The sequence below is a fragment of the Gossypium arboreum genome, chromosome 1 (assembly GCF_025698485.1).
Source record: "Gossypium arboreum isolate Shixiya-1 chromosome 1, ASM2569848v2, whole genome shotgun sequence".
Taxonomy (NCBI): Eukaryota; Viridiplantae; Streptophyta; class Magnoliopsida; order Malvales; family Malvaceae; genus Gossypium; species Gossypium arboreum.
Window position 1 is genome coordinate 27530295 of NC_069070.1, and position 26169 is coordinate 27556463.

Below are 26169 nucleotides of genomic sequence, written 5' to 3' on the forward strand. Positions count from 1 at the left end.
AGACTTGGGTAAACAAGTCTATAAGACCATATCAAAGTTAAAGTAAGAAACTACTCGCCTTCTTTGGTACGTGAGTTTTATGCTAATCTCTACTATCATGAGTTAGAGTTCATTTTTGTTCGAGAAGGTTTAATACCATGGGACGCTGAAAAAATCAATGAGCTGTACAACACCAAGGTCGATGTTGATGAACACTCCGAGTTCATTGATGACATCATAGATAAAAAATTAGACCTATTGGTGAGAGACTTGTGTGTCGAGAGAGCAGTGTGGACGGGTTCCCATCAAAAGAATTATATGACGCACTGTTACTTCTTGATGCTGCAAGGAAAACTTTGGTTTCATTTTGTCAATTACAAGCTAAATCCTTCTACTCACAGCACCACAGTCACCCTTGACAGAATGTGTCCGATACATTCTATTGTAAAGGATAGAAAAATTGATGTAGGCATAATACTTCACGAAAAAATTACTGAGTGCACCGCAAGGCAGACTGGGATCTTAGTTTTCATATCACTAGTGATGTTATTATGCCAGCAAAGAGGAATCATGCCTAGTGCTGGTGAGGAAGTCCTAAACAATAAAGGCCAAATTAATGAAGCCTTTGTAGAGAGAATGACTCGTAGCAAGGACACACCGATACTGAAGAAGGAAAAAATTTGCAAGACAAAAAAGGGCATAGCCAAATCTGACAGCAAAGGAACAAACCTAAATGTAGAGACATTATTATGGCATAAACTGAAGGATGTCAAAAAAATGGTAAATTCCATCAACAACAACCAGATCAGGCTTGTCACCACAGTAGAAGGAATAGAGAAATCCCAGAATTTGTTTTATGCTTATACCAGAGCCCAGAATAGTTCTATTGTAGCCACATTTGGCCAACTGAGCCCATCCCTACTACCGGAATTCCTAGTGCTTCGACCAATCATTCGTAATTATGACCTCTCTTCCTCGGATGATGACTTAGAAGACCGAGATAGATCGATGGCATCCCCACCTATTGTGCAAGTCTCTGATAATGAGAAAGAAGGGGAATCTAGGGACATTGACAAATGCCTGCGAAAGATTGATTGCTTGTTTGAGGGTGGTATTTTTGCTGATCAAAAGGACACTATTGTTGAAAAGGAAGTTGTTGCTACAAAAGAGGATATTGTTGCTGAAGAAGAAGAAGTTGTTGAAAATGAGAAGGAAAAATAATAAGAAAATTTTGTTGAGGAGAGTGTCACCGCACTTGAGTCTATGGGTGCAAATATTGATAATTTGAAGTGAATTGGAGTGAGATCGGCAGAAGTTACTGAGGTAACCAATGAGGAGCAATGCAATTCATTGGAAGTAGTGGTCTACATTGGATCACTCCAAGTGGCCTCTCCTACACAGACAGTAGTCGATGATGCCGGGGTAGAACCGAGAACTGAAGAGCAATTTGAAGACCATACGAAGCCCAAAGAACAGAAAATGAAGAGCTCTACAAAGAAGAAAAAGAGGAGAAATAAACATCATACAGCCACATCGATGACTGCGGATAACTGAGTTAGTTTATTTTAAGCTCTAGTTATAGTATTCATGCATTGCATATAGCTGTAGGTTTAATTTTGATAAATATATATTGTGATTGCATTTTTATTGTCATTACATTTTCATGTTAGTGCATTGAGGATAATGCAAATTTTATGTTTGAGGGAATGCATATGGGGCTTGGAAATGCACCCATAGTTCAAAATTTTTGTTTTCAGAAATGAAACATGCGAGGTTTAATTATAGTTAATGAAAATTGTTCAAAATTTTTGTTACATTCGATGCTTAATTCTTGAATCATGTAAATTATCAATGAATGAGTTGGATAAATTTGACAGAAGGTTGCAACTTCAATTCATTGATGAATGGATTAGATTGCATTAGTAATGGATGACTGCTATCATTCCTTAATTCTTGAATGAATTTTATGTTTACAACTACTTATATATGTATATATAGTTATAAATTAGAGACACTCCAAAGTGGGTGTAGTATGGATTGTTAAAAAGGGAACACTCCAATACAAGCATTAGAAAAATCAATCTGGCTAAAGGCTGTTGTTGCATGAGTGTGTGCCGGTGCAATTACATACTCCCTAGGAGTTTATTGTACCCCATCATTACTTCTCAGGAACAAGGTGTAAACTGAAAAATATATAGGATTTTTCCTATGTAATTTATTACCTTTTACTTAAATTCGTTGTTAAAACTAAGTAATTATTTAATAAATTAATGAAATATGTGAAAATATGAAATTAGGACATAGAAATTATTAAAATGTGATTTTATGCTTTGTTATATAGTTGTCATGCATAAAATGACTTATTTTACATTGATTTGAACATATTATATTTTTAAGACATAAAATGGGCCATGCATGATTAACTTAAATAATAAAATATAACATTATATTTAATAATTCATTTTAAAATATTTCATTAATAATTTGGGTTTTAATTAATTATTTAAATTGGTTAAATTTTATTCTTTGCTCCTTTAACTTATTAATTTAATTTGGATAGGTCTGATAGCTTTGTTGGATTACAAAATTGTCTAAATTGAAGACAAAGTCAACCCAGAATAGACTACACATGGCTATTCTTTTAAGACACTTTTTAGTTTAATTACACAAGATCCTTGCATTGTTGGAGAAATTAGAGATTTGCCCAAAGATTTACGATTGACCGAGTCTTAGTCCTAAGTTATTACAGCATTTAATTTGCTTAAAAATCAAGCAAAAATTAGCTCAAATTCCACTAATGTGGCCAGCCATCCAAGGGAGAGATTTGAAGAGACTAAACCTAGCTATTTTTAGCAAACTACCCACCTCTCTTCACCTATAAATATGACCCCTTCATTCCCTCATTCATCATCCTTCATCATTCATCAATCTCTCTTCTCTCCAAATTCTCTTAGCCTTTTCCATTCCCCACGCCTAGCATCATCTCTTCATAGAGATTTTAGCAATTAAGCCTCTTAAAGAGCCCTTGGTCAGCCACGTTGGAGAGCCATCAGCAAAGGATCAAGCAAAGAAGTGAAGGAGCCTAGTCAGCCAGAGTCTTGGGTGGCAGCCACTTTGATTTGGCTTTAATCTTTCCTTTCTTTAATTTAATCTAAAAATGTTTGCTACGTGTTTTTTGTTCTTGTTTACAACAATGTTAGCTTAATTTTATTTAAGCTAGGATGATTGCTTTGATTAAATAATATTTATTTGATTCATACTTATAATGTTTGTGCCTCGATCGATCATGTTTTTAATCAAAATCAAGTTTGTATTTCATTCATACGTGATTGAAATGCACCTGAATTAGCTGATCGATCCTAACCAGACGACGGCTAGTGGACTCATAATTGAAATGTGCATGCTTAATTTAGATCCTAACCCAATTAAATTGTAGGTTGCATAACAACTCTAACCAAGCTCTGTTATTTGCATAGTTTTTAGATTTGTGTGATTAAACTGTTTCAAACCTAACATGTCCCTGTTACCTTACACGAATGCTAAGAAACCCTTAGTAAATAAGGATAACTAAAATGGATATTTACTAAGTAAAGGATTCCAAAAGGACCTAATGTGGTTTCCAAACTCATGAAAGATCGAGTAGACATGGAATGTTTTTCCGAATGTTATTAAGCATGTTGACAATACGTTGAGTTTAACTAAATTAATTGTCTTAGTTTATTTATGTTATAATTTATGCAAATTGTGTTTAATTTTGCTAAAATCTATTTCATTCATATAGTTTGCATACTTAGGAAAATTTGCATTAGGGATCATTGCATTTAGTTTAATATATTTTAATCATCACTTCTCAACTATATTGTGTTTTTATTTACCAAATTGTTAATATAATTTTACAAATTAGGCGACTCTGCACAAATACAATCCCTGTGGAGACGATAACTTGATACTTACTTATTACTTGATAATGACTGTGTACACTTGCACAAACCTACGCGTTACAAGTTTTTGGCGCCGTTGCTGAGGATTGTGAGTTGTTGCCATAGTCATTTTTTTTTGTGAAATTATTTATTTTCAATTTGATTTATTTCTAACATTACTAACTTATTCTTTTTAATTTTGTGATTTACTTTTCAAGTGTTTATGAGCATAGATCGGATTATCGATTTCTAACATGCAATTCATGAAATTTTCTATCGATATTCTAACACATGCATCTAATCACTCCATAAATTATAAAAATTAATTGAAATAAATTTTTATACTTCAGAATTGTGGTTTCGAAACCACTATTCCGTTTAGGCCCTAATTCGGGATATTACAGATTGATGCATCAAACAATATGCTATGCCACTTTTCAGTGAGTTAAATCCAGGAATTAGAAGGCCAGATATTGAGGCAACCCAATTTGAATTGAAACTAGTGACGTTTCAAATGCTCTAAACAGTGGGCTAATTCAGTGGTATGCCCACGGAAGATCCACATCTCCACCTTCGATTGTTTATAGAGGTAAGTGATTCATTCAAGATAGCCGATGTGACTGAAGATGCACTGAGGTAGAAGTTGTTTCTATACTCGTTGCAAGATCGAGCACAAGCATGGCTCAATTCATTCCCACCAAGTTCCATATCTACATGGCAAGAATTAGCAAAGACATTTTTGGTTAAGTATTTTCCACCTAGTAAAAATGTTAACTTGAGGAACGAGATCACAAATTTCCAACAATTGGATGACGAGTCTTTGTATTAGGCTTGGGAGAGATTCAATGAGTTACTTCAGAAGTGTCCTCATCATGGGATTCCTTATTGTATCCAGTTGAAGACATTCTGTAATGGTCCCAATGCACATACAATATTGATGGTAGATGCTTTTGTGAATGGTGCAATTTTGTCTAAGTCTTATAATGAGGCTTATGAGATCACTAGAAGGATTACAAGTAATAACTATCAATGGCCAACAAATTGAACAGCCTCAGGAAGACGTGTAGCCGAAGTTCATGAAGTTGACACCCTCACTTCGTTATCAGCTCAGGTATCATCTATTTCCTCTGTCTTAAAATAGTTTACCACTAATAGTGCTAATCATTTTGTAGCTTAGTAGTTTCCTGTGTATACTGTGGGAAAGGTCATTCTTTTGAGAATTTTCCACCAAATCCTGAGTCAATGTACTATGTGGGGAACCAATATCAAAATAGGAGTGGACAAGGACTCTAGTCCAACTTTTACAATCCTTTATGGCATAATCATCCTAACTTTTCTTGGAGTAACCAAGGAAATGGATTGAACAACAACTTATTGCAACATAGACCCAACCAATCTTAAGGGTTTAATCAGCAAGTTCCAAAACCACCTCAAGCTGAGACATCAAACGATTTGGAGAACTTAGTGAAAGCGTACATGGAAAAGAATGATACTTTGATCCAAACAGCAACATTGAAAAATTTGGAAAACCAAATGGGTCAGTTAGCTACAGAGCTTCGTAATAGATCGCAAGGACCCTTGCCGAGCGATACTGAGAATCCAAGAAATTTAGGTAAAGAACATATCAAGGCACTGACATTGCGAAGTGGTAAAATTTTAGAACCCCGATTGATTGATGTTGAAGATAAGCCTGTTGAGAAGAATCAACCAGCTGTTGAAATTCTTACACCAAAAGAGTCAGAATCTGTAAAGACTGACAAGGTAAATCCTAACTTAGTGAATTCAGATACTTTAACATCTTCTTTGGATGCAAGTTTGCCTACTCAGAAGAGTTATCCGGTTCAATCGAAAGTTCCATCACCTCTATATCAGCAAAGATTGCTGCAACACAAGCAGAAACAAGAGGTGCAATTCAAGAAGTTTTTGGATGTTCTGAAGCAGTTACACATCAATATTTCGTTGGTGGAGGCTTTAGAAAAAATGCTGATTTATGTGAAGTTTATGAAGGATATACTCTCTAAGAAGAAATGACTGAGTGAGTATGAGATTATTGCTTTGACAAAGGAGTGCAGTGCATTCCTGTAGAACAAACTACCACTGAAATTAAAAGACCGAGGAAGCTTTACTATTCCTTATAACAATGGTGAATCTTACTGTGGTAAAACTTTGTGTGACTTAGGAGTGAGTATCAACTTGATGCCTAAGTCTATTTTCAAAATGCTAGGGATAGGTGAAGTAAGACCTACAACCGTGATGCTTCAGCTAGCGGATCGATCTTTAGCATATCCCGAAGGAAAGATCGAGGATGTTTTGGTAAGAGTCGATAAATTTATTTTTCTTGCTGATTTCATTGTCTTAGATTTTGAAGCAGATAAGAAAGTGCTGATCTTCCTTGAGAGACCTTTCTTAGCCACGGGAAGAATGTTAATTGATGTGCAGAGAGGTGAACTCACCATACGAGTTCAAGACGATCAGGTAACCTTTAACATTTTTAAAGTGATGAAATTTCCTGATCCAGCAGAAGAGTTTTCAGTTATGGAAGAGATAGAAACCTTGGTTTCTATGGAAAGCAATTTTAAAGAAGATCCATTGGAGAAAGCTTTAGATCTTGACCCTTTGGAGGATGAAGAAGGTGAAGAAAACATGGCTTTGATGGAAGCCACTTGGAGAAATTTTATTCAATCCAGAGGATTTGAACCATTGGAGTTAGAAGTCAGAGAACTTGTGCAACCCAAGTTGTCAATTGAAGAACCACCTAAAATAGAACTAAAGGTACTTCCTTCACCTCTGAAATACTTTTATTTAGGTGACTGTTCCATTTTTCCTGTGATTATTTTAGCAGAACTGACAAAATATCAAGAGGAGCAACTAGTTGTTGTTTTAAGGAAATTTAAGAAAGCAATTGGTTGGACCATAGTTGATATTCTAGGTATAAGCCCTTCTTTTAGAAGAAGGTGAAAGAGCTCGAATTGATGGGAAAAGGAGGCTCAATCCTATTATGAAAGAAGTTGTGAGAAAGGCAATGATCAAATGGTTAGATGCAAGAATCATCTATCCTATTTCAGATAGTTCGTGGGTAAGTCCAGTGCAGTGTGTGCCGAAGAAAGGTGGAATCACGATTCTTGAAAATGAGCGTAATGAGTTGATTCTAATGAGAACTGTTACTGGTTGGAGAATCTATGTTGATTAGAGAAAATTGAATAAAGCCACTCGAAAGAACCATTTTTTGTTGCCTTTTATGGATCAGATGTTAGATCGATTGGTAGGTAATGAATTCTATTGTTTTTTAGATGGCTATTCGGGATATAAACAAATAGTTGTAGCTCTAGAGGTCCAACATGAAACAACCTTTACTTGTCCATATGGTACATTTGCTTTGCTTTTAGGCGAATGCCTTTTGGTTTATGCAATGTACCTACAACAGTTCAACGATGCATGATGACAATATTCACTGATATGGTTGAAAATTTTGTTGAGGTTTTCATGGATGATTATTCTGTTTTTGGTAACACTTATGATATTTGTTTGAGTAATTTGGCTAAGGTACTGAAGAGATGCGAAGAGACGAATCTTGTCCTTAACTGGGAGAAATGCCATTTTATGGTTAAGGAAGGGATTGTCTTAGGGCATAAAATCTCAAAGAGAGGAATTGAAGTCGATAAAGCAAAGGTGGACGTAATTGAAAGATTATTGGCCCCAATTAATGTGAAAGGAGTCAGAAGTTTCTTAGGCCATGCCAGTTTTTACCGAAGGTTTATCAAAGATTTCTCGAAAATTTCTAAACCGTTGTGTTTGTTGGTAGAAAAAGATACAGTGTTTGATTTCAACAAAGCATGTTTGGAAGCTTTTGAAGTTCTGAAAATTTGGTCAATCTCAGTCCTAATAATCGTTACACCTGATTGGAGCTCACCTTTTGAGTTGATGTGCAATACAAGTGATTATGTTGTTGGAGCTGTGATGGGTCAAAGAAGAAACAAAGTGTTTCACCCTATTTACTATGCAAGTAGAACTGTAACACACCTAGCCTGTATCCGTCACTGAATTAAGGTTATGAGGCATTACCGATCATACTATTACTTATACAAATGTTCATTATAAATTTCAACTCGAGATTCAGATCACATATATGCTTATAACTCAATCCAATATCAAATCTTAAAAATTTCGACATAAACAATGCAGCATAAATAATACATAACCCAATCATATATTTGTATATAAGTGTAATGTTTTATTTATATACAGGACATAGTTACATTAATAATTTCATTATTGAGTATTAGACTTGTTTATTAAAAGTGATGCGAGTGCACAAATTTTACATCAGTTAAAACGATGCCATTACCAACTTTATTATTCATTTATGTGGCATTTATACATTAGCTTATATAAACTTCGCATATTATGCATAATTACACAAATTAAGAACAAACATTCGGGTACATACAAAGAACCCATTCCATTCTTTAGCTACTTAGCTATCAGAATTCATTTGCACATTTTCGTAACCTTACAATGATCAATGAATCAATATAATCATGCACATAAGCAAACCAACCATAATATAAACATACATATATATATATATATATATATATATATATATATATAAAAGAAAAGACATATGAGAGCTCATCCACATGCCATGATCGAATACCCAAACACATATATTCATTGTTATTATCCGAATATCTTAAACTTTTAATCACCTATTATCATTCTTGATTTAGCTCACACAGCATCATCATAATAACCCAATATATGCATGCAAACATATTAATTAATCTAATAAGCAATCTTATATGTTCTCATACAATATACCAAGGCCGAATCTGTAAGCGAAGTACATATATATTATGTGTATCCTACCTAAAATAAAGACCACAGTTAGCATAAAATACATATCATTTTATCAACCACATTTGTCCATGAAGCATATACGATATTTATCAACAATCGAACTTAATGAATATTTAATCTAACAAATAAAACCGAATAGGGACAATTCATCAACCATTTTTCAGCGCACGCAATACTTAACACAAATATCATGCATCGATGACTCATAACTATAAACCAAAGTGGACAATAATCAAACTTAACATAGCTGAATTTTTAAAGATAATAGCTTAGCCATTTTCGCATGGCTTTATACACAACCAAATATTCAGCATTTCCAAAAACACTTTAGCCTATACATGCCATAATTCGAATTTAACTTATGAAGGTACCCAAAATAGTAGATAGTGTGATGAGCTTCGCAGACGATCCCCGAGCTTGTAACTTGATTTCCAAAATCTATAAAATAGAAACAAATATACACACAATAAGCTATTATAGCTTAGTAAGCCATAAGCAAATAAACAATTTAATAATATAACTAACTCATATTAATTTTAACTGAATTATACTAGTATGAGTATGCTTAGTCTCAACCTACCGATTTCATTCATGATATTTTATTTTTATACAAAATTCCCACCTTGGCCAAATGCCTATATAACCAACATAAGTAATTCATATTTCATTTACAAAGCCAAGATATTATTAAACAATCAAATACACATATACTCATAAATACCACTCAAGCATCATAATATATCATCATGTACACATTACCTAAATGGTCGAATACACATGGTTACATTAATAAACATATCACATATCATTTTGAAGACAATCACAGTACATATATATCCGTATCAAATTCGATTACTATGACATAATTACACATTCCATATTTACTTCATAAGTCATTTGTATCAAACATTAATTACTTACTTACCTTACTTTAAATAGGTAACAAATTAATCCATACCTGGCATATAGCTCGTTTTACACATTCAAACATAGCTTATTGTTGCCCGATGAGCCATTCGGAATCGGATAGGACACTTGGATAATCACATAAATCGTACAATGCCAACGTCCCAGATGTGGTCTTACACGTAGCCACATATTGATGCCATTGTCCCAGACAGGGTCTTACTCGTAAACACATATCAGAATCACATATCAATGCCATGGTCTTACTCGCACACATATATCGGAATCCTATGTCATGACATATGTATCCTAACTATTCCTAAGGTTCATACGGGGCTTTCAGATGTCATAACTCAGTCGAAACAAATACATGAACATAGTTACCTTACTTATATACATTCGACATTTACACATAATAATTGATATATTTTATTTCAGCATATAAACTTTGCATTTAATTAAAGTTTAGTACGTCTATTTGCTTATAAACTTACCTCGGATTGTAAAACGAGATTGGGCTGCTAGTCGACAACTTTCATTTTTCCTCGATCCAAATCTTATTTCTTTGGTTCTTGATCTAAATATATTCAAATTAAGCTCATTCAAACATATTTTCATTCAATTTAGTCCAAAAACACATAAATAGGCAAATTACCATTTTACCCCTAACATTTACAATTTTTACAATTTAGTCACTATTGCACAAAACACAAAATACACAAAATTTCAAAGTACCCATGTTAGGCCGAATGGTACCCATACCTATACAAGCCCACATATTTCATTAATTTCACATTTTAGTCCCTCAAATTATTATTTTTGCAATTTAGTTCTAATTACTCAAAATCATCAAAAACTCCAATACAAAATATGTTAATCTAAAACATATTTTTCATATTTCATCATCAAACAACAAAAATCACAAGCTATCAACAATGGCTCAACTCAAAATATTCATCAAAATCAAAAATTAAAGCTTGGGTCTTGAAGATTACTAAGCAACGATCTCAAAAACTTATAAATTATCAAAAACCGAGCTAAACTCATACCTTAATTGAGCTTCAAATTGACCGAACCCTAGCTTTTGTTCTTTTTTTTTCTTTTTCTAATTTTCGGCAATGGAGAATAATGAAATAATAAAATGAATTTGATACCTTAGTATTAACTTATTATATGTTTATTAGATAAATTACTTAAATAACCTTAATGAAATAAAAATGGAATTTTATAACCTTTGTCTATTATCATCCAAACATCTAGCTAATGACATAATTACAACGTAAATACCCCAACTTAGAAAACCATTAATAATTCGACCATTATATAAGTTACCACCTAATTTTCATTTTACGCGATTAAGTCCTTTTATCAAATCAAACACTCAAACGACCAAATTAAATCACGAAAATTTCACATATATAAATTCACACAAAATAAACAAAAAATAATTTTTAAATATTTTTTTGACTCGGATTCATGGTCTCGAAGCCACTGTTCTGATTAGGGTCTAAATCAGGCTGTTACAAGAACTTTGATGGGAGCCCAAGTCAATTATATGGTAACTGAAAAGGAACTCTTTGCTATAGTTTTTACTTTTGAAAAATTTCTCTCATATCTTATAGGTACCAAAGTTATAGTATTTACTGACCATGCGGCCATTAAATACTTGCTCATGAATAAAGATGCGAAATCGAGGCTAATTCATTGGATACTGTTACTCCAAGAATATGACCTTGAGATCCAAGACAGAAAAGGTGTCGAAAATCAAAGAGTTGTTCATCTGTCGAGGTTGGAACAAGATGAGGTAACTTGATCATGCGTGCCTATCAATGAGAATTTCCTAGATGAACACTTATTTGAGGTAAGTCGAATTCATGAAACACCTTGGTTTGCTGATTTTGCAAATTATCTTGCATGTGGAATAATTCCTCGAGAAGTGACATCCAACAAAGGAAAAAATTCCTTCATGATAGTCGGTATTATTTTTGGGAGGATCCATTTTTGTTTAAACAGTGTGTAGATAATATAATCCGAAAGTGTGTAGCTGAAAGTGAGATTGCTGAGATCTTGTATCATTGCCATTCATCTCCAAGTGGGGGACACTTTGGTGGTTCATGTTCTACAGCAAAGGTTTTACAAGCATGTTTCTTTTGGCCTACACTATTTAAAGATGCTTATGCTTATGTGAAGAACTGTGATAAATGCCAAAAGACCGGAAATATATCAAGGAGGAATGAAATGCCCTTGACAAACATTTTGGAGATTGAATTGTTCGATGTATAGGGCATTAACTTTTTAGGCCCATTTCGAAATACATCTTAGCTGCCGTGGACTATGTATCCAAGTGGGTTGAAGCTGAAGCATACCCTACAAATGATGCTAAGGTAGTCATGCGGTTGCTATATAAGCATGTGTTTACACGATTACAGACACCAAGAGCTATTATTAGTGATGCAGGTTCTCACTTTGTGAACAAATGGCTTAAGTGGTTGCTTGACAAGTATGATGTGAAGCACAAGATTGTTGTTGCCTGTCACCCCCAATCTAATGGGCAAGTCGAAAGAGTTAACCATGAAATAAAAGGTATTCTTGAAAGGGTACTATGCCCTAGTAGAAAAGATTCGTCTCGAAGGCTTGATGATGCATTATGGGCCTATCGAACAGCATTTAAGACACCGTTAGGAATGACTCCTTATCGGTTAGTCTTTGGAAAGACATGTCATTTTCCATTAGAGTTGGAGAATAAAGCTCACTACGCTTTGAAGCAATTGAACTTTGATCTTAAGTAAGCTGGTGAGATAAGAATGTTACAACTTGATGAGTTGGAAGAGTTGAGGTTGTTTTTCTATGAGAATGCCAAAATGTGTAAAGAAAGATCAAAGAGATGGCATGATAGTCATATATAACCTCGTGAGTTTAAAGAAGGTCAGAAGGTTTTGTTGTTTAATTCAAGGTTGAAGTTAATTCCTGGGAAGCTTAAATCCCGATGGAAAGGACCCTATACCATCTACCGAGTTTGTCCTTATGGAGCTTTTTTTATTATACGAAAATTATGGAGGTACGTTTAAAGTTAGTGGTAAACGTCTCAAACACTACTTGGATGGTGAAGTTGAGTGAGATGAATCCTCATTCAAGTTAACAGACCCTTGATTTTTCATGAACTCATTTTGTAAATAAATAAATAATTAGAACTTATTTTCTTAACTTAGTACATTTAATTAATTCTGTCTAAGGAGATTAGAATTTAATCGGGACCATTGTGACCCCTCCAACCTTTCTTGGGAATTAATTTAATGTAATTTGTTAAGAAGAAAGTTTCTAATTAAGATTTAAAATTTTTAAGTTTCATTTGTTTTGTTTAAATTTTAAATTTTTATGTTAATAAAGAGGGTCAAATTTGGCCCAACTACTAATCAGTTTTTTTTTCTTGAGTAAGTTTATAAATACAGTCTGAGTTTGAGGCCTAAGACATCAAAAAAGAGGGAAAAATCCTTAAATCTCCCTATTGTGCTGCTAGCCTCTAATCCCGAAAGAAACCCCATTTTCTCTTTCCTTTTTTTCGAATTTACCTATTGCCCTTACAAGAAGATTGTCGAAGCACCAACATTGCCACCGCACCATCCTTGCCGTCGCACAATTTTTGCCATAGCAAGTCTTTAACACTTTGCAGATTTCTTTCTTTTTCCCTTTGTGCAGAAATTTTGCCAATTTTCAAGAAAAAATACCATGTCTCGCAAAGGAACCAGATCTTCAAAGACTACTCCTGAAAACCCGATTTTGATTGATGAAGAAGTGAAAGAGAGATTTGATTCAATCTTCAAGCATCAACCAATGATGTCGAAAAAAGGTTTTTACTTGAAGAGTAATGATTTGATGGTCGTTCCTATACCGATTAAAAAAAATCAATGCTTTCAAGTGGGAATGATTTTGTGATGCTCGTTCACTTCCTGACGATAAACTAGTTCGAGAATTCTTTGCTAGTTTGAATACGCAAGATGCTACTGAAGTCATCGCTTGAAAGAAAAGGTACCTCTTACTTCTAAGTCCATCAATGATTTGTTTAACTTACCTGATGTTGAAGAAGATGAGTACTACCCTATGATGAACAATATCAATTGGGATTTTCTTCAACAACTTCTTGATGTTGTGACAAATCCAGGATCCTAATGGATTATAAGAAAGTATGGGAGTCATTCTTGCTGAAGGGAATACCTAGAACCAGTTCAAATGTATGGTTTTATTTCGTTTGCTACAGTTTTATGCCTATCTTATATAGTTCCACCATCTCGATGAATGGATGCTCTTGTTATATGCAATTTCGATAGAAAAGTCCATTAATGTTGGAAAAATTATTCTCAAGGAGATTCATGATTGTTCTAAAAAGAAGACAGGAAGTGCTTATGTAACACCCCTTACCTGTGTGTGACGCCAGAACAGGGTACAAGGCATTACCAGACTTAAACGTACACAAATATGCAAAACTGGACCACACAATTTTATTCATATTCAAAACTATTCAAATACATGCATTTCATTCCTTATTTGGGTCTACGAAGCCCAAAACATACATTAAAAGTGGTTTGGGACTAAACTGAGAACTTTGGATAGTTTTGGAAAAACTTAGAGAAATTTTCCATGAAACAAGGTCACACGCTGATGTGGACATAAGGACACACCCGTGTGCCTTCGACACGCTCATGTCCTCAGGCCGTGTAACTCTTTGTTTATGATGTCAGCAAAACAAATTAAACCACACAGCCAAGCCACACGCCCTTGTGCTAGGCTGTGTGACGAATTAAATTCTTGCAAAATGCTACAGGTTGCACACGCCCTAGACACATGCCCATGTCTCCAGGCCGTGTCTTTACCCATGTGACCAGTACTTAGGCTATTTTTCAAGTCCTTTGTTACCCTTAATCCTAACCATACTTATACAAATCAAAGACACATAACATAGCATCAATTTAATGATTAAACATTCTCAATTAATGCACAATAATAGCATTTACATGCCATCATCCATGTGTTCAACATACTCATATTATACCATATCTAAACACACCAATTCACATTCATTTAGCCTTGTCATTTTGATGACTACTTTTACCTTAATACTATGATTATCAAATTACCAATTAATCTCAACTTAATCATCAAGCATTCTTATTCAAGGCATTATTATCTTATTACCATATCACACATTAATTCCATGGCTATGACCACTTTGATTGGTCATAATGCATTCATCAAACCTATATGTATATATGTCATGACACTATCCATTCATAACCAACAAGCATGATCATATCACATGAAATCTTAGCACATGTATACACATAACCACATCTCAAGACATTAGTATAGACGAATAGGCTTACAAACCCATAGCCAATATAAGCCACATCTCATGACTATTTACAATGAATCAATTTAAGCCAACATCTTTGGCCAAACCATAAGAACATATATCATAATAACTAAGCCTCTATACATGCCATTCACTCGAAAACATTTAAGACTTTCAAAAAACAAATTGATAATTTGATAGTGTTATGCTGCCTTTTACGATCTCCAACCCCGAGCCAACCTGTCAACACTAATAGAAATAGAAAGGAGGGAGTAAGCTTTAAAGCTTAGTAAGCCCGTATGAAGATAATAAGCATTCCATGTCATTTCTTTACTTAAATCAATATTGTAATCACAACATAGTATATATCACAAGTATCTTATAGGTATATCTACATACTTTACATTCAAAACTCCTATCACATATTTACCTTTCCATGTCGTAGCTTATGAACACATAGTTTGCATCATACCTCATGTTCATCATTCAATCAAACATAATTCACCACAAGGTCATCATGTATCTTAAACATAACGCAATCATATCATTAGTATAGTGTACAATAAAGTCTTATAATCATAATTCATTCATTCCCATCTCATTAAGGTCACATAATCATAATCTTCTCATGTGCAACATTATCACATATTCATCACATATTAAGCTCATTGCTCAGGAGTTTTGAGTACGTACTTGTTCCCTTTCAAGATAATCATACCTTGTCATTTCTTTGACATAATCTTTGGATTACTCGTTGAACTTCTCTTTGGACTACCCTTTGAACACTTGGAATACTATCGGATACATCCAAATCTTGCACCTAAGTGCCCCATATGTAGCCAATGCTACCTCATATCTTATATCACATGTTCCTCACTTTCGAGCTACTCACGGGTCTACTCACATAGGCTATCAGGTATCTGCAACACATGCCGGACTATCGCGCCATCAGTAGTATATACGAGACCAGTACCTGAAATGCCAAAACATGTGTAACATATATCATGAACTCAGACCATAACTCAATGAGTTTAGATGTCACATATATTATGAACTCAGACCACAACTCATGATTTCAGATCACATAGTTCCTAGTGACATGTCACTTGTATCCTAAATTATTCCTAAGGTTCAATCGAGATTTTCCTTGCTATCATTTCTCTATCGATCTTGCTCATAATATCATTCTCAATGTTCATTACACCCATCACTTATGGAATGATCAAAACATTCTCATAATAGTAATAAGGCATGTAAAATTCACATGAATTAAGCAATAGGACCTGACATAACATCACATATAAACTTCCATTTCATTTCCAATATATTCAATCATCACATAACACGTTATCGATATTTGAATTATCGAATATTTCATGGAGCACATCACCATTACTGTAACACCCAAAACATAGCCTGGACGTTATGGCCGAATCTGGCAATATCATATTGAAGTGTTTTTCGTAAAGCATGATGTCATTTGCAAAGCCCAATCTTTATTAAGCCTCTTTGTGTGCTCTTAAAAGATGATTTAAAACTTGCATCACTATCAAAAGTATTTGCTTTAAAATATTATTAATTTCAAAATCTCGTTTGTAGCGGAAGCTTTTTAAAACAGTCACATTCTAGCGTTGACTTGCAAAACGTTGTTTTCTTACTGTAGCTCTTAAAATCGTTTACGTAATCGTGGTATTTTTGAAAATCATTTATCTTTTTGAAAACCCGCGTATTTTTCCTATTGTTAGCAGTATTAAAGCAAATAAAATATAAATCCCCAAATTAAAATAAAATCCAGAGAGGCCTTACTACATAAAAAATACCCAAATTAAACTACTTATAATTTAAAAGATAAATACGAAAGTGTAAGCTGTTGTGTGGCCATCTTCGAGTCCCTCGCAGCATTGATCCGCCTAAGGATTACCTGCGTAGATACACAGAAGAGTGAGTTTACGAAAACTCAGTGTGTAATCCCATATAAGCAAACAAACAGAGTAAACACAATTTGAGCATAAGTCCTTTCAGTTTTAGTTAGGGCCTTAGCCCATTTCAGAATTAGAAGTAGTGTGAGCCTGAGCCCATTCCAATAACAGTATCAGTGGGGCCTAAGCCCATTACAGAATTAGTACAGTATGCAATCTGAAAATCCTACCCAATCCAACCTCTACACACCATCTATGTACCAACCCTACACACCATGTAAGGATAAAATCGACCCACCCATCCCTACACAACAAGTAGCACCGGTTGCGACACTAAAATAGTAATTGCAGTAGAGCTGCCAGTACTAGGCTTATAGACTTTTAGTACACTTCCTCCAATATCATATATCCCACCCAAGCAATGCAACATAATATAAATGTATATACAGTGAAAATAACATGCTCAAACAGTCATACATCACATAGGGGTATATCAGTCATTTACAAAATTAAGGGTCCGAGTACACATACCAGCCTAATAGTAGGTCCATAGTCGTCTTGGGCTACTCGTGCAACTTTAATAGTCAATCGGTGATAATGGGCCCACCACCCATATTGCGGGCCTATGTGGGCCACACGCTCGTATGGCTCACATAGCCCAGAAATGGCTTTAGCCGTGTGAATTACATAGCCTGACCCAATAATCTCCACACGTTCGTGTGGTTTACCCGTGCGGGGCCCATGAGCCCGTGGGGCCCACACGGCCCATTTTGGCCCAATGTGACCCAAAATGGCCTAAGCCCATGAAATCGATCATGGTGGCCTCTACAATTGAACACTCACGTTTTACGCATTCGGATTACCACACGAGCGACATTGCTTCTTTCTTTAAGCAGTCTTAATGACTCACCTCTCTTTCTTTACAACCCTACCTAGTGTTCAGGACATTGCTTCTTTTTAAAGAGGGGTAAGGCAAATAAATTGCTCAAAATTTTAAAAATTTCAAGTATGATTCAATTATTTCTTTCATAAGTATGTTTTAATAATGAATGTCTAGAGACATTTTTTGTTAATGAGATAGTTTGTATGCAAGTATGAATGATGATTTTATCTGAGTGAAAGTATGATATCATGAAAAATGGAATGCTTGTATGATCTTAGCTTAGTAATGTTTGCCATGAAAACTTAGTTTCTCTTGAGGTTAGACATGCATGAAGGTTTATATCTTTAGAATTGACTTAGTAACTTTTTTCAGGCGAAATCCTAGGGGACATAAAAATATAAAATGATATAGGCACTATTTCTTTGGATAGTTTGAGCCTTTTCAAGCCAACCCTATGATATTAGACCTTTGAAACTGTAATTTTGAGCTTGTAGGCCTGTTTATTGCAATGAACCTACATTATAAGCCACATTACCATCTTTGAAAGTTATTCTAATTTTGTATACCCATCTTAACTAAATTTGTCTTGGTAATTAACATTTGAGGAAATTTTCAAAAAGATGTATGTGCTCATGCTTAAAAAAAATGAAGGAACAGCAAAGAAAAGTTTGCTCAGTCTCCAAAAAGGAAAAATGTATGAGCTTATGTTCAAAATAAGTTTGGGGGTGTTCCCAAGGTGCATGTAAAGAGAAAGGTTGTATTACGAGAAAACCAAGACAAAGTTAAAGGTTAAGATTTTTAAAACTGAAATGTCCGATCTCTTAAAATCCCTACCTTTAACTGAGCCCCATTACAACCTTATAAAAGACCTATCGATTTGATGATTATGTCACCTACATTAGTGGAGAGGAAGTCCTAAGTTCAACATATGAAGATCATAAATAAGCCTTATGATTGTTTGCTTGATTGATAAGAAATTATGTTGAATGAAGAATGTCATCTGTGGCTGTGACATACATGCAAACTATGATTCATGTTGGCATATTTTGAAACTTAGTATAAAATTCTCAAAATGTTTGCATATGAATTACTTGTTAATAAAAAAGATCGATAAGAATGAAGTTATTAAAGCATGATTATTGGACAAAGATTGATGCTGCTTACAGAATTAGCAATTTTGCCTTAGCAAGACCTTTTGCTGTGCATAAACATTACTCAGGACGAGCAATGATTTAAGTTTGGAGGTGTGTAAACTGAAAAATTTATATGATTTTTCCTATGTAATTTATCACATTTTTACTTAAATTCATCGTTAAAACTAAGTAATTGTTTAATAAATTAATGAAATATGTGAAAATATGAAATTAGGACATAGAAATTATTAAAATGTGATTTTATGCTTTATTATATAGTTTTCATGCATAAAATGGCTTATTTTACATTGATTTGAACATATATTTTTAAGACATAAAATGGGCCATGCATGATTAAAAAATAATAAAATATAAATTATATTTAATAATTCATTTTAAAATATTTCATTAATAATTTGAGTTTTAATTAATTATTTAACTTGGTTAAAATTTATTCTATGGTCCTTTAACTTATTAATTTATTTTGGATAGGTCTGATAGCTTTGTTGGATTACAAAACCGTCTAAATTGAAGACCAAGTCAACCCAAATTCGGCTACACATGGCTGTTTTTTTAAGCCACTTTGGTTTAATTACACAAGGTCCTTGCTTTGTTGAAGAAATTAGAGATTTGCCTGAAGATTTACGATTGACCGAGTCTTAGTCCTGAGTTATTATGGCATTTAATTTGCTTAAAAATCAAGCAAAAATCAGCTCAAATTCCACTAATTGTGGCCGGCCATCCAAGGGAGAGATTTGAAGAGACTAAAGCTAGCTATTTTTAGCAAACTACCCACCTCTCTTCACCTATAAATATGACCCCTTCATTCCCTCATTCATCATCCCTTATCATTTATCATTCTCTATTCTCTCCAAATTCTCTTAGCCTTTTCCATTTCCCACGCCTAGCATCATCTCTTCATAGAGATTTTAGCAATTAAGCCTCTTAAAGAGCCCTTGGTCGATGGAAACATGGAAATTTACACATTTTTACATACCTTTTCTAACTTAAAATCATACAGTTTCGATAAAATTCTTGTCGAAAAAATAATTATTTTTTATAAAATAATCAAAGTGCACTTAAATAGTTAATTTTATAATTAATTTTGATGAATTTTGGTTATTTTTGACAGATTTGCAACAAAGGGCGAAAAATGACTTGGTAGACACTGCTAGAAGCACAAAACCGAGAAGCAATTTGAAGTATCAAGGCAAACTAAATTTCAGCCTAAGATGGTGCAAAATTATATGTATTAATTCATAACATAATTAATTTTAATTTATATCCAATTTAATTTGGGTTAATTAATTATGAAAAAGTGGTCCAGTTGAACTGAACCGAGTGAACCGAACCGACCAAGAAATGGACAGCCCAAAAACCGTCCCAAGAGCTTACCCAAATCAGCTCATTAGTTGATTATTTAAGCTTGAAAACAGGCCCTTGAAGACTTGTTCAAGTTGCATTCAAACCCCTCCACAATTGGTGGCTTTGTAGATATGCCCTAAGCCAAATTTAGCAAAGTTGAAACCATCAACCTTGCCACATGTGTGGCCGGCCAAGGGATGGCTCTTTGGCTGCTATTTTTAGCTAATTTTAGAAGCCATCTCAAGCTATAAAAAACCCCCCTGGCTGATCATTCAACACATCTCATTCATTCACATCTTTTCTCTCTTCTCTCCATTTTCTCTCTTCTTCGCCATTCTAAATTCTCTTGCTCTCTTTCTAATTTCTTTCCTTGGAAAAGGGGTGTTCATCAGCTATTTTGGAGCAACATTTAAGTGTTCATAGTAGCTTTGGTCGACGAGGACAAACAGAGAACGAAAAACGGAGCAAACTAGTCAAACCACGGAGAAACACTGGATTTTATTTTTGTTCCCTGTCTTTTTAATTTTTGTTGTTGTTATAATGAACATATCTATGAATATTTATGTTGTTGGAATGGTTAATTTAATCAATTTAGCTTGAATTTAATTCGTGTTTTCATTTGGTTAAATTGTTAAAATTGTGTTTATATTGTTATAGGCCTTAGTAAGATGCTTGATTAAGTAAAATCATGACTAAGTTATTCTTGCATTACAATTGTTAGGTAACTAATGAATTAATTATTTAAACAGATTAAAATTGTAATTAATGGACACAGTAGTGCATGTTTAATCATTTAAGGTAGCTGATGGTTAAATTAGCAACTGTATCTGACGATACAATTGCCTTGCATAACTTGCAAGATTATTGTGATTAAACTGTTTCAAGGTAAGGATACTTTGTTACCTCACATAGTCTTTTATGTGCTTATTAAATTGAGTTAATTGTTTAAATTGACATAGGGATATGTTTAAGAGATTATTTTAATTTAATAAGTATGTATGTGCTATAACATATTTGCCTATTAAGATTTGTTTAATCGATTGAATTAACATAGGGATATGTCCAAAAGATGAATGGATTTTGGTAAGTGAGTATGTTCATACGTTAGCAAATTACCGAGTTGCCGTGAATTTATTCGTAACAATGTAAACATGAGTTTAATAATCCTAAGTTAAGAAATGTAATTAATCTAGCACAATTATGTCATCTTGATTAAAATCGTATTTGAAATCATGCATTTGAGATTTATTTATTTAGTTTACTTAGTTTAAAATCTTAGTTTTTAATTACCCTCTTCAAACAAAATATTTTTCTTCACCAAAGTGTTTAAAACAACATTCATAAATAATTCTTTTCATAGTCCCCGTGGGTACAATAACTTGACATTTACTTGTCACTTTATTACTTGTTGCGATTGTGTACACTTGCACATTTTCATCATTCCAAGTTTTTGCCGCTGTTGCTGGGGACTGTTTCAAAAAGTCATTATTTGTGAATTTGTTAGTTTTGCATTTTGGTTTATTCCCTGATCAATTGTAACTTAATTAATTTTCTGTGATTATTTCAGGTGTTTATGAGTATTGATCGAATTATTGATTTACTCCCTATAGACCTTGAGATTGAATGAAATTTTCGACAGTGAATAAGAGAGTAAGTCAGAGAAGGACCGAAGGGATGAACTTCGAAAATTCGAATCAAGGAAACGGAGCAAACCCTGATCAAAATCCCATCCTCATTGCTGATGATAGGATAGAGCTTTAAGACAGTATTCTGTGCTAGTATTTCATGATCTTAATCCAGGTATTAGGAGACTCGAAATTGAGGCACAACAGTTCGAGCTGAAGGCAGTCATGTTCTAGATGTGTAACACCCCTTACCCGAGACCGTCGTCGGAGTCCAGCACGAGGCGTTACCAGACTTAGCTTACTAATTCGGGGCATAAAAATTTTCTTTTAAAATTAATATAGTTTCAGTCATTCATTATGTCCCCAAAAACGGTGCTCGAGACCTTAAAACATGAAATTGAAATAGTTCGGGAACAAACCGGAATCAATAAAAATTTTCCGATCACTTAAACAAATCAAAACAATTTATTTCATCTTTCATAAATAAACTGTCCATCTGCGTCATAGTCACTAAATAAGTCATAACTCGAGTTAAAAAACTCAAAATTCATATCCGAAATTTTATCTGAAACTAGACTCGTATATCTTCTTACAAATTTTTTTTTAGAATTTTTGGTCCAGCCATTTAGTACAGTTTATTAGTTAAAGTTTCCCCTGTTTTAGTGTTCGGCTACTCTGTCCTCTGTTCACTACAAATTAATCTTCTCCTTATACAGAATTCAAATAACCATGCCTTTTATTTCTCTTAAAATTTGACTCAATAAGGAATCTATACATATAAAGTATAACTCCTAATTATTTTTGTAAAATTTTTAGTGAATTTCTAAAGTTAGAATAGGGGATTCAGAAATTACTCTGACCCTGTCTCACCAAAATTTAAATATCTCATAAAATACAACTCCTTTATTTGCTCTGTTTTTTTCATATGAAAATAGACTCAATAGGCTTTAATGTTATATCTCATTCACTATCTAATATTAATTTCTACTATTTTTAGTGATTTTTCAAATTCACATCATTACTGCTGTCCGATACTGTTTTAAAGATAATTTCACCTTTTTCATGATTTCCATGGAATAACTAGCATTTAGGCATACATAACACCAAACATGTCCTTGATTAGCCATTCCAATAGCTAATCATTATCAAGCATTTACATACCATTCATTAGCCATATCATAAGATCATACACACAAAATGGCTACGATGCTATACATGCCATACTCAAAATGGAACGTCTAGCTATACCAAAATAATCCTTGTGATAGTGTGCCTGAACCTCCGATGTACTTTATAATCCTCGAGTTTGTTTGACAAAACTATAAAAAGAAGGAAAATAAAGGGGTAAGCATTAAGCTTAGTAAGTTTGCATGCAAATAAATAACAACATTCATAAGAATTATCTTACTACTTGGCATGATACTACTTAATGTAACTTCATTAATTGTCATAGACATATTTTAAACTTCTTCACTTACTCACTTACTTAAATACTTACTTACTTAATCAAATTTATTAATACATTTTACTTACCTTTTTCCTTATCAAGCATACATGAACATTATATACTTACCTTTGCTCTTCTAGCATGAACTTGTCTTACCCTTTTTAGTATAACTCATCTTAACTTACCTTACCTTGATATTCTCTTTAAATTTCCCGTTGAACCACTTGGAATACTAAGGATACACGGGTACATTACCATTTCCATGAATTGTCATGATCTTACGTGGTATCCTTTTGAAACTTACCATTGCCATGTCTCGACATGGTCTTACATGGTATCCTTGCCTTATGAACTCACCAATGCCATGCCTTGGCATGGTCTTACATGGGACCTTTGCCTTATAGAAACTTATCAATGCCATGTCTTGACATGGTCTTACATGATATCCTTGCCTTAGAAACCTTACCAATTTCCATGCCTTGGCATGGTCTTACATGGTATCCTTAAATCCTAATGTCATGACATTTGCATCCTACACATTCTTAAGGTTCAACCGGGACTTTCTAAAATTACATCTTCGTCAATTCATGCTTGAGTCTCCTTTGAATAATTTCATAAAATAAATTTACACATGCTGGAAATTAACAACATTAACATAAAATAATAGAATATTACTTTTATTTACCGCAAACTTACCTCGAAACGAAATACGATCAACTATATCGATTTAGTCCACTATCTTTTTCTTTTCCCGGTCTAACTCCGGATTTCATTCTTCTTGATCTATAATAAAAAATTTAGCTTATTTAATACTCACATTTATTAAAATAGTCCTTGACTCAAACTTTGGTAAAATTACATTTTTGCCCCTAAACTTTTACATATTTACACTTTTTCCCCAAGGCTCGAAAATTAAACTTCATCCTATTTTCTTATGTTTTATGACATGCTGACCATTTTTTCCTTCTATGGCAACATCAAATTCTCACTCTAACATGTACTTATGAACATTAGGTATTTTTACTGATTTTGTCGTTTTAATCGTTTTCACGTAAAATCACTTAGCAAAAGTTGTTTAACACAATTTCAAGCTTCATATTCTACCATAAAACATCAAATTAAACACATCTCACACATGGGTATTTTTCCAAATATAAACCCTAGGTTAAATTATTGCTAGAATAAGCTTAATCAAGTTACCGGGACTCCAAAAACGTAAAGAACATTAAAAACGGGGCTAAAACGGACTTAGAATCAAGCTTGGAAGCTTGAAAAACCCTAGCTATGTCTTACTCATGTGAAATTCGGCCAAGGGGTTGAAGATGACAAAAATTGGCTTTTAATTTTGTTTTTAATTCATTTTAATAACTAAATGACCAAAATGCCCTTAATTAAAAACTATGGTGTTTTATCTTCTTTTAGGTATTTTTGTCCAAACTAGTATAATGATCTAATTACCATCCAAGGACCTCCACTTTAAAAACCCATTACTCACAAGTACTTAGTACCTTTGTGAACTAGAACACATATTTTACAATTTTTGCAATTTAGTCCTAAATATCAAATTGGACCCTCTATCGATAAAATTTCTAAACAAAATTTTCACACAATCATGCAATCATGCCATAGACCTTAAAATGATAATAAAATAAATTTTTCTACCTCGAATTTATGGTTTTTCAACCACTGTTCCGTTTAGGCCCTATTTCGAGATGTTACAAGATGCTTCAGACAGCGGGCCAATTTAGTGGAATGCCTACCTAATATCCTCACCTACACTTAAGATTGTTTATGGAGGTGAGTGACTCTTTCAAGTTAGCTGGAGTACCCGAAGATGCATTACAATTGAAACTGTTCCCATACTCACTAAAGGACAGAGCTCGGGCCTGGTTGAACTCATTGCCACTAAACTCAATTTCCACATAGCAAGAGTTAGTAGAAAGATTCCTTATGAAGTATTTCACGCCTAGCAAGAACTCTAAGTTGAGGAACGAGATTATTGCTTTCCAACAAATGGATGATGAGTCCTTGCATGAGACATTGGAAAGGTACAAAGAATTATTACGGAAGTGCCTTCATCACGGAATCTTACATTGCATCCAACTTGAGACATTTTATAATGGTCTCAATGCTTACACGAGGATGGTAGTGGATGATTCTGATAATGGTGCTCTCCTTTCTAAGTCTTATAATGAGGCTTATGAAATTTTTGAGAGGATTGACAGCAACAATTATCAATGGCCAACCAATTGAGCAACGTTAGGAAGACGAGTCGCTAGAATATATGAAGTAGACACTCTCACTTCACTCGCATCTCAAGTATCCTCAATATCATCAATGCTTAAAAATTTTACCATTAATGGGTGTAATAGTTTGCAGCACAGCCACCGAATCAATTTGAAAATGTAGCCTGTGTTTATTGTAGGGAAGGACATTTGTTCGAAGAATGTCCATCAAACCCAAAATTTGTGTATTACATGGGTAACCAGAACCAAAATCGAGGAAGGTAAGGGCTGCAATCCAATTTCTATAACCCATTATGGCGAAACGACCCGAATTTTTCCTGGAGTAACCAAGGGGTAGGAACCAGTAACAATTATGCCCAACCTAGATTGACCCAGCCACCTGGTTTTCCCCAACAAGCTTAGAAACCAACTCAAGCTGAACCATCCAATAGCCTAGAGAATCTATTGAAGGCGTACATGGTAAAAAATGATGCCACTCTAAGGAATTTCGAGAATCAAGTGGGTCAGCTTGCAACTGAACTCAGAAACCGACCACAAGG

At 34.0% G+C, this 26169-nt stretch overlaps 2 non-coding genes across 2 annotated transcripts; both read right to left on the bottom strand.

The window, feature by feature from the left end:
* Positions 1-4671: 4671 nt before the first annotated feature.
* Positions 4672-4778, bottom strand: LOC128281839 (small nucleolar RNA R71). Its single transcript, XR_008272108.1, has one exon. It is a non-coding gene; the product is annotated as a small nucleolar RNA R71 (small nucleolar RNA).
* Positions 4779-25364: 20586 nt separating this feature from the next.
* Positions 25365-25471, bottom strand: LOC128281570 (small nucleolar RNA R71). The gene has a single exon (XR_008271806.1). It is a non-coding gene; the product is annotated as a small nucleolar RNA R71 (small nucleolar RNA).
* Positions 25472-26169: the final 698 nt, after the last annotated feature.